The sequence below is a fragment of the Nyctibius grandis genome, chromosome 4 (genome assembly GCF_013368605.1).
Source record: "Nyctibius grandis isolate bNycGra1 chromosome 4, bNycGra1.pri, whole genome shotgun sequence".
NCBI lineage: Eukaryota > Metazoa > Chordata > Aves > Nyctibiiformes > Nyctibiidae > Nyctibius > Nyctibius grandis.
In genome coordinates, this window is record NC_090661.1 from 74,913,538 (window position 1) to 74,926,285 (window position 12,748).

Here is a 12,748-nt window from a genome sequence, read left to right on the forward strand (position 1 = left end):
CTTGCCTGAAAAGACCTCCCAGTTCATATCTTTTCCATCACCTGCAGGAAAAAAACAAACAAACAAAAAAAAACAAAAACAAAAACAAAAGATGTGTGAATAGTAATGCCGTTTGCAGCCTGGGCCTTACGGCTCTTTCAGGAGGGTTGGGCTACTTCTGAAAAGAGACTCAAACAAATTTTAAACCAGGAAAATGCCATCACTGTGTTATAGATGGAATCACAGAATCATTTTTGTTGGAAAGGACCTTTAAGATCATCAAGTCCAACCAGCTTCTCTGAGTTAAGTTGCCAGTGCAACTGAGAAAGGTCTGTCTGCTAGCATGTAAACACTACAGGAGCCTGGTGACTTGGTGAGAGGTAATGCACAACACTGGCTTACTGGTGTTTGCCTACAGTAACTGGGAGTTATTCCACCTTTTTTCCAGTCATATTTAATGGCTGCCAGCAGGAGGAGGGATGGATCTTGCAATCTCAGTATGACCAAAATGGAAGCAAAATCGGCACCTGGAGAACATCTGAACTGGGCTCCCTTTTATTCCTTCTCATCTGTAGGCTTTAAAATAACAATTAAACCCTCTTAATGGGATTTGTGTACCATATGGCACCTTCCCCACAGGATGACTCTTTCTTGTTGCTATCCTGTCATTTGTCCATATCTGCAAATAGTTTTCAGCCAGAAAAAAGACATGCACCATTTAAAGACACCCAAGAAGAGATCGCAGTCTCTTTGGATAATTCTTTATTTGTGTATACTGAGGTGTAGTGTTCTCTTGTGGTGGTAAGTCCACAGAACAGACTTCAGTGGCAAGCTCAGGCCTCTGAAATGTTATAGCAAAAAGAAGTTAATAAATGCTCAATGCAGGAGCTAAACACAGACTATTGTCTAATAGGATGCTGACATGCTTCCAGTCCTGAATTCCTTTGTTTGTAATTCTCTCATTTTGGCTGATAATGAATTCTCAGAAAGAACTGCAAAAGGACACCAATAAACCAGTTTTATTATTTGATCAATACAATACAGGACACACTAAGGTATTGCTTGTCCTACTGATGCTTGCTTTTCCCTTCGTTTCATCCTAATCCCATTTCAAAGCACTGAGGTTCAGCCAGCCGTAGTTACATAGCTGTTTGCTGGTAGATGGAGCCTTTAATTATGGGCAATGCCATGGGATTAATGTTTCTAATTTCAGTTGCTGAGTGTGTTTTCACTGGAGTCAAGAACTTTGGGTTTTTCCACTGATGTTTCTGATCTAAACCCATGGCTGCTTCATGTGTTGCATTTATAAGTATGGCTGCTATATACCTCTAATTTCAGATTCCATCTTTAGGTGATAGTGGTGGAGGTGCTGGTGCCTGCTGTGGGATAGACAGATGGGGAGAGCAGAGTGTGTCTGTGTGTCTGCAATGCCCTCCAGTGTGTAGTTTGCTTGCATGCCTGTCACAGCCTGCAGTGTAGCTGCATGATGCCAAGTGCAAGCCACAGTGGCTGGATGGAAATAGGGCCATGGCAGTACCACTCTTGGAGGGTGTATTGTTGCACTACCCTATGTGTTCATCTGAGGGTGGGCTGAGCAGTCCTCTGGAGGACCCTGCATCTGATTGAGCAGAGGGACCACAAAAGACATGGTGCCTCCTAACTTTTTAGACAAGTGAAGTTGGCTAGTGTGACTCCCTTCAGCAAGCACACTGGGATCAGATCTGATCATGTCTGCGATGTACTCCACTTTCTAACTGCTCTGTGGGTGAGTTTGAAGAAAGCAGGGGAACATTTCAAAATAGTTTTGGGCTGCATGTAAATGAAAGCTTTCTTAGCTTCACAAGGGTTGAGCACGCTCCACTGCTATTCAAGAACAAAATTTTATACTCGGTGTGCTTTTTTGTTTGTTTTTATCCTGTCCCAGATACCATATTGCAAATTTTTTTTTTTTTTTTTGCTTATCTACCAAAATAGAGTCGCTAATGGCCACCCTGCTGCTATGGCATTTGCTCATTCCTACCTTAGGAATGGATCACGATCTCAAACACCTGCCATCACAATCCTAGCTGATTGTCAGGGCTGCCTGCCTGTATCAGAACAGGACAGAAGAGTGGGAGGAAGCTGGAGTTCACAGACAAGTGATTTTGCTCAACTTACAGGGGTTCATCCTGTCTTGCTTACCTTCATGTAGCCTGGAAGTCACTGCATTCACTCAGTTACTCCCAGGGGACACCAGGTTAAAACCTCATTCCAAGTGAGTGCTTTTACTTCCCTCTTTTTATACTTCTGCTCCAGTGACCTGTGAAAGGAAGAGAAAACATGCTTGGGGTAATATAAAAAATAAACAACTTCAGGGACTATAAGATCATTTAGTCTGACCTCCCATGTATGGCAGGCTAATTTGTTTAAAGTTCCTGTGGGATGTCTGTGGCTACACATAGCTGTTTCTGGGACTGCAACATAGATGCATCTGTTAGAACAAGCAAGATGTAGAGAAAAAAAGTTGGTTTTTTTTTCTTGTTGAGAAGGAGCAATGGTTCATCTACCTGATGCCTCTCTCTGGTTGTCTCATGCACATTACAGTCAGAAATGCTTTCCCTTTATCACTGCTTCTCCCTGATCATGAGGCCAATGTTGCCCCACAACGCTAACTCTGCATCCTTGCCATCCGTGCCTGTAGCATCATTTGAGCCATCACAGAAACATTGCGAGCACGTTGAATACTGCGTAGGCAATCCTGTTTCACCAAGGGCTGAGGAAATAAAGGTATGCGTAGGGGAACTAAGGGTTCACAGCTTACAGAGCTAGGAAGGACAACCATAATCACCTATTCTGAAACTAGGCTAAAGGTGTATCTTCAGAGCTATCTCTTTGTCTAAAAGGCTGCAAGTGGTGGTGGTTTCACTAGTTCCCCTGATAAGCTGTTCCTGCCTTTCATTACTGCTGGGAAGTTTTCCCTTATTTCAAGGTTGAATTTATCTAGCTTCAACTTTTATTCATTGGATCTTTGTCAGCCAGGTTGGAAAGCTCCTCACATATATCTTCCCTGAGTGCAATTACCTACACAGTGTGATGAAGGTATGTCTTAAGCTTTCTCTTCAGTGAGCTGAATACGTTGAGCTCCTTACCCGTCATGTCAGAAGGCTTTGTTTTTTTTGTTAAAGCCAGAGAATTCATTTGTGACACTCACTTGAACTCTGTCCAATGTCTTCAAATCCTCTTTAAAATGCAGACACCAGGACAGGATTCAGTAACCTAGTAGGGGCCGTGGCAGTGCTGCCCAGAGATGCTCGAATCCTTCATTATTTCTGCTTCATACTCTTCGTCCCCACCCTGCCCCCCCCCATATTCAAGAATCTCATTAGTCCTTTTTGCTACAGCATTGCCGAGACAGCTTATATTGAGGCGATTATCTATAATGACCCCTAAATCCTTTTCGGAGCTCTGTTTTTCAAAGTAAAGTCTTCCATTGTGTAAATATAAGTGACTGCCATTCTTGGATCTCAAACACTTGCTCTTACCAAAATACATTTTGTGAAGTTACAACTATTTGCCCTGGTGGTTCAGGTCATCCTGTAACGATAACCCATCTATGTCTTAGTTTACTACTCCACAAACTTTTATGTCACCTAAATATGTGACTATAGCATAGAGCAGCAAAAAAATCTGTATCAAGAAAAAGTCTCTCTGGCTTAAAAATGTCCACATTCAGTGGTATCTACCTACTAACTGTATTTTAAGATCTGTCAGTGGCCTAGTTTTTAGACCATAGAATATGTTATGTGCTAATTCTATAGGAGGTGTAGTTTGTCATATTTTACTCATTCTCACAAGTATCTTGGAGAAATTCAAGTGTTCAGTAGCAACATATGAGCCTTTGCATTTTTGTCCTGGAAGGAAATATCACGATCCAGATTTCTTCCCTTCTAGTCAAGTCAAATCAATCCCAAATTTATTGTTCTCATTTTCTACCCCTTCAGTTGGCAAAACCTTGTATTTTTTTTTTTCTGCAAAGGGTATAGTGTTAGTAAGGAAATGGAAGAGTTTTGCAACAGCCTGGTGGCTCTCCTGGGTGAGAGAAGATGTGGGTTTAGCTGACATCAGATTAAGGACAAATGGATTTCAATCCCTCCACTCCCAGATGAGTGCTATTGCATAAAAGCATCTCTTTTGGCCATAACAGTGATTTCTTGCTCATTATATGAAAAGGCAGACTTCAAGTTGCCTAGTCCTAGGTTTTGAATCCTTGCTGAAAACAGTCTGCAGGGAAGTGGCTCAATGTGGTGCCAAAGGCCAAGCAGGTGGGATATGAAACAAAAAAATCTGTTTTCAGATTTGTAGTCTGTTTAAGATGCTTTCCCTTACCTTATGTGTGGATCCCACTTTTGGGGGAGAGCTTATGTACCAAACTCAGGCGTGGGGACTGCCCATCAGGAGCTGGATTTATTGCATGTCTGTGCCAAGTATCTCAATATATAGTCTCTTTGTAGATAAAGGGATAACTCATTAAATCAACCCATTGTCTTGTCTCCATTAAGATTTTTCTTTGTTAGCTATTTCAAGAAAGTTGAGAGCTTCCCAGTGAAGGAAAGGCTGCAGAGCCCTCTGGGAAACACAGCATTTGATCCATACATCAGAGGTGCCATTCAATGTGATATCTAGGACGTGCTGCCACTCAACGCGTTGCTGGGCCGGAAGCATAACTGCGGAGTGCCGATCAGCTTTGAGGTTCGAACTGACTCTGGTTCAGTAGGGAAAGAGCTGACAAATATTGCATCAAAGCATTGCTTTTGTCTTCCCTCTGTTTGTTTAATGGCATTTTTCCTGCCCCATCTTAATAGCATCCTTAAGCTTCTGCTCATACAGCTGCTTTTTAGCAGAAGGACCTCTCATCTCATGTGATACAATTTGCTTGCAAAACTGCCTGTATTTGAATGATAAGTCAGCTTATGGAGAGAGAAATCAAGAATGCTGCCGTAGCACCTTGTTGTGTAGTTCAGTGGAACAAATCTTGGGGCAGTGGATGCAAATCATTGGACACCATGAGGAAAAAATCTGTTACCTCACTGTTCACCAAGAAAATTCAAATAGTGATTTCCCCAGCAATTAGAGCCTTCAACTGTTGTCTGCCAAAATACAGTTTGTTTTCACTGTCAAGATCTAAAGCACATTGGAAATTTAGCACTCTTGCTGTTAGGACTTGAAAGTTTGCTCTCTACTTCCAAGTATACAATTTTATTTGCTGGTTTTCAGATGTAAGTGAACTATTGCTTTCACCATTTCAGTCCTTTCTTAAAAAAATAAGGTATATGTGTTTGTAGGCCACAAATATTTGTCTCCCTACGGTCACGTTCTTGTACTACAAGTTAGAAATAATTACTTTTAAAACTTGACTTATGATAACACTGTATTAGGATATTAGACCTTGCTTTATAACTACACAATTATTTTTCAGATTCCCAAGAACAAATTGTTATTGAAAGGAAATACATTTTCTACCATTAGAAACCTACTGAATTAAGTATTGTTCTCTCCAGCATATTTCTAAACAGTGTTTAATTAGTTTACATTAATTTAAAATTTAGGTTAATTCAAATTAGTTTCCTTTAAAGCAGGTAATTAAATCTGCATCTGAAATACTTCTCAACAGGAAATCAACATTTAGGTCTAAATTCTTAGTTGTATTGATGATTTCTGTAGGCCAGGGTCTTAAAGGAGGTAGCAGCTCGCTTCAACTCCCTTTGTCTCATCTCTCTGGCATTCTTCAGGGAAGTAATCTCTAACCAGTGTGCAGGGGACTGAGCACTGGGCTTGTCTCCTGCTTCTTGTGGAATGAGGAAAATCTGTATCCCAGCACAGCGCCTTTAGTCTGCCCCAGCTCTGTCAGCTCTTCTGACTGTTCTATGATCTGATGTTGTGTTCTATACAAAACCTGCTTTGAAAAATTTCTTACATGCCTCACACAGGAAGAAATCCTGCCTGTGGAAATCCAAGGGTCTTAAAGTGTTAAAAAAATAATTCTTAATTCTTGCATATACATTTTTAATTGTATTAATAATCATTCAAACTTGGATCTTATTGAGATCTTAGACTTTTTGTGCTTTCTATTGCTGTTATTATTGGATCCTTTTGTCCTTTAATGGTACATAAGAGATTACCTTACAGTAGCAAATTTCCATACAACATCTAAAATAGATGTGTAAGCATGTCTGTTCACCATTTAAAAATTCTTATTATTTTACATAATCTTAATGCAGCAAGTCCATCCTCCCTTTTTCTCTGCAGAAAGTGGGATGCCTGTTTTCACAACAAAGCACCTTCTGAGTATTTACTGTGTTAGCCTGTCTAGGGTAGCTCATACAGACCATTGATTGTTATCCTCTGACGAATAATCTTAAATGTGAATATGTATACAAGGCAGATGGTACCAAATATTTTTGCATCTTGTCTCCAAAATGCAAACTCTCAATGTCATAGGCTGAGGTGTCTGTCTCCACTTATACATCCTCACAGGTGAAACATGAACAGAAATTTAAGTGAGACATGACATGAAGGATAAGTACTTGTGACTAACACTTGCCATCATGATATTATAAGGATTTTACATTATGCTTTTAGTCTCTGTATCCCAACTTGTTGAATGAAACCAATCATTAGCACTTGAGTCCATATTTAGGAATTTGGCAATTCTTTTTTTCCTTGTGGTGACAAAACCAACTCACTTCACTGTTTAAAGTAATGCAATTCAAAGTAGTATGATGATAGACTGGGAATAGTGCAAGTTCTTCCCCTGACCCTATTCCTAAATTGGTTTGTAATGCCCCAATCGGATGTGCAAGAGGAGCGAGGAAAAATACATCAGAAAATGTATGGAGCACATGAAGAATGTGAACTGCAGAAAAACTCAACTCTCTTTTATTGAACTGTAGGGTGTTTGTAAGTGCGGGCAGTGCAGGAAAGCTGTGTCAGCAAGACCTTGATTTGCAGCGTTACTGAGGAAACAGTAACTTCATTTGGAGTCGTGGGCGTTTAATAGCCTTGAAAATAGGACTGCAAGAGATGCTATTTAAGGTGAGAGGCATTTCTGTCTGCTGAAAGAAACCCTGAAGAAATTATGCTGTTTGTGTCTAGGGATAAGGAGGAAAAATCACCTTCTATTTCTTCTTTAGAAGTCTGTTTTTCCTCAGAGCATCAAAATATTCACTCTGACACAAATGAGCAGAATTAGACTGCCTGTAAGAGGGATAGTAGTAGGGTGGTTTGGTAATATTGCAGATCACTGTGTGTTAAGAGTAGCTGGATACTGAATCGAGTAATTGAGCCCTAAGGAGAGGCACACTTTCCTCTTCTATTTTGATTGTGAATAATTGTCCAAACCCTCCCCAACAAAGAGCTGCAATAGCTAACCTGAAGTAGCCTGAAGTGCCATCTAATTATTTTTAAAAGTGGGTAGGTTGTAGACACTCTCATCTTTAGTGACAGGACAGGTATTAATCACTGATGTTCAGATTGGCTGTTCCAGCTTAAGCTGAGTTGCAGAATGCATACAAGGGTTACACTTTTCTCCTTTTTTGTTCTTTTGGGGTTTTTTTGTTTTTGATAGTTGGTGAGATACTATCTGTATGGGAGTGTTTTGCAGCCCCGTATAACCCCCTGGTCTGTACTTTGGTTGGGGTAATATAAATCCTGTTTCTAGCCATCTGGGATTCTCCAGAGTGTGAAAACATGATGGGATTTTATACACTTCAGCATAACCTACTCAAGATACAGGACCTTGTATATACAGTCTGAGCACAGTGGTTTTCAAGTGGTGTGACCATGTGTGCTCTTTTGTTTCCTATTCTTTTGTTAGTGTTTTTTAGCATGCTGCTGGGATTTGTCAGTATGACAGAATCACAGAATCACAGAATGTTAGGGATTGGAAGGGACCTCGAAAGATCATCTAGTCCAATCCCCCTGCCGGGGCAGGATTGCCTAGACCATATCACACAGGAACGCGTCCAGGCGGGTTTTGAATGTCTCCAGAGAAGGAGACTCCACAACCTCTCTGGGCAGCCTGTTCCAGTGTTCAGTCACCCTCACCGGAAAGAAGTTTTTCCTCAAATTTAAGTGGAACCTCCTGTGTTCCAGCTTGCACCCATTGCCCCTTGTCCTGTCAAGGGATGTCACTGAGAAGAGCCTGGCTCCATCCTCATGACACTTGCCCTTTACATATTTATAAACATTAATGAGATCACCCCTCAGTCTCCTCTTCTCCAAGCTAAAGAGACCCAGCTCCCTCAGCCTCTCCTCATAAGGGAGATGTTCCACTCCCTTAATCATCTTCGTGGCTCTGCGCTGGACTCTCTCTAGCAGTTCCCTGTCCTTCTTGAACTGAGGGGCCCAGAACTGGACACAATACTCCAGATGCGGCCTCACCAGGGCAGAGTAGAGGGGGAGGAGAACCTCTCTTGACCTGCTGACCACACCCCTTCTTATACACCCCAGGATGCCATTGGCCTTCTTGGCCACAAGGGCACACTGCTGGCTCATGGTCATCCTGTTGTCCACTAGGACCCCCAGGTCCCTTTCCCCTACGCTGGTCTCCAACAGCTCTGTCCCCAACTTGTACTGGTACATGGGGTTGTTCTTGCCCAGATGCAGGACTCTACACTTGCCCTTGTTATATTTCATTAAATTTCTCCCCGCCCAACTCTCCAGCCTGTCCAGGTCTCTCTGAATGGCTGCGCAGCCTTCCGGCACATCAGCCACTCCTCCCAGTTTTGTGTCATCAGCGAACTTGCTGACAGCGCACTCTAATCCCTCATCCAAGTCATTAATGAATATATTGAATAGAACTGGTCCCAGAACCGACCCTTGCGGAACTCCGCTAGACACAGACCTCCAACTGGACTCTGTCCCGCTGACCACTACTCTCTGGCTTCTTTCCTTCAGCCAGTTCACAATCCACCTCACTACCCGATCATCCAGACCACACTTCCTCAGTTTAGCTGCGAGGATGCTGTGGGAGACCATGTCAAACGCTTTACTGAAATCGAGATAGACCACATCCACAGCTTTACCATCATCTATCCACCGGGTAACATCCTCATAAAAGGCTATCAAGTTGGTTGAGCAAGACTTCCCGTTGGTGAAGCCATGCTGAGTGCCCCTAATGATCCCCCTATCCTTGATGTGCCTAGAGACAGCACCAAGAACAAGTTGCTCCATCACCTTTCCGGGGATGGAGGTGAGGCTGACCGGTCTATAGTTACCCGGGTCCTCCTTCCTGCCCTTTTTGAAGACTGGAGTGACATTCGCTTTCCTCCAGTCCTCAGGCACCTCTCCCGTTGCCCACGACTTAGCAAAGATGATGGAGAGTGGCCTAGCAATGACTTCCGCCAGCTCCCTCAGCACCCGCGGGTGCATCCCATCAGGGCCCATGGATTTATGGACATCCAGGTTGCTTAATTGGTCCCTGACCCAGCCCTCATCAACCAAGACAGATTCCTCCTCTATCCTGACTTCTTCTGAGGCCTCAGGGGTCCGGGGCTCCTCAGGACAGCCTCCAACAGTATAGACAGAGGCAAAGAAGGCATTCAGTAACTCCGCCTTCTTTTTATCCTCTGTCTCCAGGACCCCCACCTCATTCATCAGTGGGCCTACATTGCCTCTAGTGTTGGCTTTACCTGCAATGTATTTGAAGAAGCCCTTTCTGTTGTCCTTGACCTCTCTTGCAAGGTTTAATTCCAAGGAGGCCTTAGCTTTCCTAGTTGCCTCCCTACATCCTCTGACAACAGACTTATATTCCTCCCAAGTGGCCAGCCCCTCCTTCCACGATCTGTACACCCTCTTCTTCCACTTGAGTTTGCCCAGCAGTTCCCTGTTCAACCATGCAGGTCTCCTGGTAGCCTTCCTTGACTTCCTACCTGCTGGGATGCTCTGATCTTGAGCTCGGAAGAAGCAGTCCTTGAATGCTAACCAACTATCTTGGGCCCCCTTACCTTCTAGTACCCTGTCCCATGGGATTTCCCCTAGCAATTGCTTGAAAAGGCCAAAGTTGGCCCTCCTGAAGTCCAGGGTTGTGATTCTGCTAGCTATTCTGTTCCTGCCACATGAGATCCTGAACTCTACCATCTCATGGTCACTACAACCAAGGCTGCCCTCAACCTTCACCTCTTCAACCAGACCCTCCTTGTTAGTGAGGATCAGATCCAGCAGCGCTCCTCTCCTAGTTGGCTCATCCACCATTTGCATCAGAAAGTTATCACCAATGCACTGGAGGAACCTCCTGGACTGGGGATGGCTGGCTGAGTAGGCCTCCCAGCAAATATCAGGGTAGTTGAAATCCCCCACAACAACCAGGCCCTGTAATTGAGAGACTGCTCTCAGCTGCCTGTAGAAGGCCTCATCACCCTCCTCATCCTGATCCGGTGGCCTGTAATAGACACCCACAACAGTATCACCCCTGCCAGCCTGCCCCTTAATTCGCACCCACAAACTCTCAACTCGCTCCTGATCCGCCTCTGGACAGAACTCAATACATTCTAGCTGCTCACTCACATAAAGAGCAACTCCACCACCTCTCCTTAGCGGCCTGTCTTTCCTGAACAGGACATAGCCATCCATGACCACATTCCAGTCATGTGAGGCATCCCACCAAGTCTCTGTAATTGCCACTAGATCATAGCCCCCCGACCGAACACGGATTTCTAACTCCTCCTGCTTATTCCCCATGCTGCGTGCATTGGTGTACAGGCATTTCAGGGAGCGAGCTGGGCACACCGATTTCATCCCAGATTCACCCCCTGATTTCACCCCAGGGGGATGGGAGGCCTCCTGGTCTACCTCAACACTAGAGCGTTGCCCCAGTGGTGCAAGCCCAGCTACCACCCCATCCCTCTTCGAATCTAGTTTAAAGCTCTCCGAATGAGCCCTGCTAATTCCTGTCCCAGAACCCTTTTGCCCCTACGACATAAACCTTTCCCATGTATCACTGTCACGCCTGTTGTCTTATAAAACCAGCCATTATCAAAGAACCCAAAGCCCTGCCTGCAGCACCAGTTTCGTAGCCAGGCGTTAATAGAGAGAATCCTACTGTTCCATCCCACGTCATCACCTGAAAATGGAAGGAGGGAGGAGAAAACAACTTGTGCCCCAGACTCTTTCACCAACCGCCCTAGGGCCTTGTAGTCTTTCTTCATCCCCCTCAGACTACGGGATGCAGCTTCTTCCCCACCTGTCTGGAAGATCAGCAGGGGGTAGTAGTCTGTGGCCTTCACCAGGTTGGGGAGTTGCCTGGTGATATCCCTGATTCGGGCTCCAGGCAGGCTGCAGACCTCCCTGTGACGGGGGTCAGCTCTGCATATTGGGCCCTCAGATCCCTTTAGGAAGGAGTCTCCAACCACTAAAACTCTTCTCTTCTTCCTTGTGGAGGAGGTAGCTATACGCCCGTCAGGTTTTTCTGACTGTGGTGGGACCTCTGATATAGGTTGCCTCTCCACCACATCCCCGTTAGACCGGCTGTATTCCACTAGGGCTTCATATCTATTGCTCAGAGGCACCTGTGGAGGCAAGGTAGGCAAGGAGGGCACTCGCCTTTTGCCACGGCCATATACTTGCCTCCACTCACTCCTCTCCTCTAGGTTATTGTTTTCCACCTGAGGGGGGCAGAGTACAGGGGTCCCTCGATCCTGGGAGCTCTCCGGCAGGTGCTCCCATTTTTGTTGCAGGGAGGGCAGAGCCTGGCTCCACCAGTCTATCTCCATTTCAGCCTCCCGAATGCTCCTAAGCCTTTCTACTTCAGCTTGAAGCCTTTCAGCCTGGCTTTGCAGCTGTGCCGCTCGGCCAAGCAGATCATCTACTTGCTCACAGCGCACACAGCCCCCTGACACCACAGAGACAGTGTAGCATTCCCTGCAGCCCGCAACCTGCACCATCGCCTCCTTCCGTGGGAGCTCTGTCTGGGTTCCCACATCCATTTTGGTCTTCTTCCACCGGGTAGATACCATTGTTCTTTCACTGAACTGGGAAATACCTGTTGGTGACACCCCTGGTTCACAGCTCCTTGGCACCTTCCTCGCCTTGTGCACTGGGAGGGAGTCAGTGCCCTCCCCAACGAGCTGCAAACAACTGCAGCCTCTCCTGCCCTGGGACACACCCAGTCACTGCTGATTCACACAGGCACTGCTGAGTCTCCCTCTCCCCTTTGGGCAGGGACTAGTCCCTGTCCTCCAGGAGGCTCTTTATCACCCGATAACAGGGGGTGGAGCGTTTAAATCACCCGCGGTGCCTCCGGCTACGCCCCCTCCTCTCCTCATTCGTTGCCGGGAACCTCCAGGTCCGGGTCCGGGGTCAGAGGGAAGCAGCTCGGGGCTGATGCTTGTGGGGGGCTCAGGGGGGGCCCAGGGTACGAAAAACCGCCCGGTTAAGCCCGATGTCGCCCTTGATGACCCTGCTGACAAGTGAACTGATGATTTCAAGCCCTGTCTAGGTCTCTTTCCTGAGAAAGGGATAATTACAGATTCAGAGCCTGTCACTGTAGATACATACTTAAAGGTAATTTTGTGCCCATACACATTATTTTGCACTTCCCAGTGCAAACATTTTGTCATCTGCTCACTTAATATTAGGTGTACCTAGGATGTAAGTCTTAGCTGTCAGCTTTAGATGTGATTATTCTGAATAATTTTGTCATGGTGTTATTCACTGCTCTGTCAGATAGTTTGTGACTAGATTGAGCCTCACAAGTCCCAAAGCACATCTCCGAATGGGATCCTACTGGTTAACT